Below are 2,977 nucleotides of genomic sequence, written 5' to 3'. Positions count from 1 at the left end.
ACAAAACCATACAGCAAAAATTGTTGCTAAGAGGGTGACTAGATCTCTTACTTGTGACAACTGAAAATACACGTGACTGCATCATTTAGAGGTGTTAGACTAATTTTGCTTTAGACAGGTCTTTGTTCAATAGAATAATTGTAGAACAGTGTGTAGCATCTGATTAGTTCCAAGAGAATTAACTTTTCCATTAGCATTTCAAAAGAGTGACCAGTCAGCAGTGTTTCTCCTGTCCTTAACAGGATACCAGGAATTGGGAAGCAACAAGCACTTAGAAATCAGAAATCATCCCTTGAATTTCCAATGAGCCTTAGCCTTTGAGTTATGCAGAGGACAATTATTGCATTTTTTTTACCTTCGATGAAGTGCAGGTAAGTCATAACACTAAAGAACTTGTATCTCTTTCTGCATTATTCTGCCAGATCTGAGCTCTTGATTTGCAATACCATAGCCATCAGGCCTTTGGCTGAAGACTGAGGGAAACTGGTGATTAAAACATACCTTCCCCAGGACAGATTGCCTTGCTTACGTAATTGATTATTTGTCAGAATTTAATTCCTGTTCTGTTTTTGTGATCACACTGAGGTAGTGTTCTGGTGGTCTAGGTGTTAGTGTGAATCCTGGCTGGGGAGGCATGGGTTTCTTTCTCAGTTCTGCTCCAGGTTTCCCGTATCCCCTTGTGCAAGTCATTTAATCAGTCTGTGCTTTATTTCTTTGTCTAAGAAACCTGGATGGTAAGCAGCCCCTGGCTCGTAGTTCTTGTCCAGAAACATACCTGGCAATTTTGGATCCTCTAAAAACTGTGGCCAACCAGAAAACGATGGAGCTGAAAGGACCCACTAGGCTCCTTTAATTCTGAACTGGAAAACAGGAAAAGGCAAATTATGAAAAAGGAGGTAATCAGATGTATTTTTTTAAATGACAGGCAGAAATATTTTTACACTCCTAGTACATTTCATTTCCTTTTCTGTGGTCACATATAACACAACTTGTCTCAGATGACTCCATATTGCTTTTTAATCAACCTTTACAAATTTTTCAGGTTTTTTAGGCATTGTTCTAAAGAAACCTTTGAGAAGAAATCAGCAAGTAGAAGAAAAGGTCTGTCCTCTTCCTATTTACAGTACTATCTCTTCATTCCTTCTAGTGTATTTCTCATGCTGAATGTGTTTTCTTTTCCTTTTACCTTGAAAACTAAATTTAAAAGTCTTCATTGACAGAAAACATAGGTTTATTGCCAATGTGCACAACAATCAAGGAATATAGCTTCTCTCCCCAGTAACAATTTGCTCTCTTGCACAAGTGTAGCACATTCCTACTAGCCTCAGCAGTGCCTGGGCCCTTGGTGAGGTAGGTCATTGCATCATCACGAGTGACATTGTAATGCCAAATGGTTGAACTCCTTCTGTAGCCCTTAATCACATTAAGAAAGGTAGAAACTTTTTTTCCTAAATACATTTTTCTCTCAGGATTTCTGTGGCACTGGCTGTATTCCTACTGCCTTACAGCCTGATCTGTAGTCTACTGGGAGCTAGACTCAGTGGGAGTTTTCCATTGATTTCATTATTTACTTTGTTTCACTTGGCATTATTGACTCATATTCACTTCAGCTCAGACCCTTAGGCTGAGCAGTTCTAAAATGTGAAACTCCTTCTGTCAGGAGCACCTCATTTTCAATGAGAGAGAAGATTTCTGACGCCAGAAATATTAATGTGGACCTGAATCAAGGGAAAACAACAATCTATACGTTCCTGCTTATTCTGCACATTTTATATGTCCGAGACAAGACATATGAACCCAGATTTACATTTTTATTTAGCCATCTCTTAATTGAATCTCTCCATCCTTCAGTAAGTTAAGCACAGAAGCTTTCCTCATGTTTTTCTCCTACTTGAGCCTTCCCTCCCCTGTTTCTCCTCAAACTCTGTAACAAGCTAAACATTGGCATCTGCTGCTTCAGGAAGTATTTTGTGTTTTTCCTAGTATCTGCAGGTGGCTGCACTTGGCTGCATCTCCCAGCCCTACTGCTTCCATGTTTCTCTGATAGAAAGATACAGAAGTAATAGCTTACAGATGTAGTATGGTTTGGAGAAAGAAATACCTGTTTGGGAGTTCACATTCCCCAGGCTATTTTACCTCCCATGACGATTTTTGAGATTTCTTCTTTTTTCCTGGTTTATACTGAGAGGAAAATAGGACCTTTTGGGGTTCGTTTTATTTCTTTCTTTATTTATGGAGTGAAGGCACTAGCAGTGAATAGTACCTGAGTATTTGGGGCATTCGCACTGGATACTGAAAACGCTAATAATCTGCTTTAGCCCAGGGACAAGGCCCTTTCCTACCCGCATTTGATATGAGCATAGAACTGCTCGGCTGTTCTGGAGCAGAGCTCTCGTCTATCTCTGAATATAACAACGAAAAACCCAACTCCACCCTTGCCCCATGGGAGACGCTGGGAGATCTTTCCCAATATGTTTCTACAACAATTATGCAGTTTTGATTAATCAAGATTTTATGCTTTATTTCCCCCCCCAGTCAGGTCTCTGAATTTGGTTGCTGCCTCTAATGCTTGTTCATCCTGTGCCCATGGACTGTTGCTTCATACATTTCTGTCTCTGCTGCCCAACTGCCTATAAAACATGGGTAAGACATCCTCAGTTTCCCTGGGATGCTTTCCAATGATTGTAATAGCTGCATTTTGATGTAAACATGTAAGCAGATGGAAGAATGCTAAATATTACTCAAATTAAGAGTACAGCTATAGGTATGCCAATAGGTTCTGGGCTGAATGTAATTCCATTTTAAATGAGCATGTATTTAAGGCTTTTCATGACTTTGCTTTCCATAGTGGAGTAAAGATGGTAAAACTGCATCATATATCATATGGGTAGGTAGATAGATAGGTACATTCATGCATGTGTTTGTGTGTATGTTCAATTTTTGATGTTTCCTTGTGGGATTTGTTTGAGCAGTTGTT

General features: G+C 39.5%; 1 long non-coding RNA gene across 1 annotated transcript; it reads left to right on the top strand.

Moving 5' to 3' along the window:
* The first annotated feature begins 293 nt into the window (after positions 1-293).
* LOC148053365 (uncharacterized) lies at positions 294-2,599 on the top strand. The gene is made up of 3 exons (XR_015708929.1): positions 294-371; positions 1,043-1,101; positions 2,536-2,599. It is a non-coding gene; the product is annotated as an uncharacterized LOC148053365 (long non-coding RNA).
* Positions 2,600-2,977: the final 378 nt, after the last annotated feature.

This window comes from Nipponia nippon, unplaced genomic scaffold (genome assembly GCF_047370975.1).
Source record: "Nipponia nippon isolate SJK-2023a ecotype South Korea unplaced genomic scaffold, ASM4737097v1 scaffold_4, whole genome shotgun sequence".
NCBI classification, from domain to species: Eukaryota; Metazoa; Chordata; class Aves; order Pelecaniformes; family Threskiornithidae; genus Nipponia; species Nipponia nippon.
This window is presented reverse-complemented; position numbering and strand designations above follow the sequence as displayed.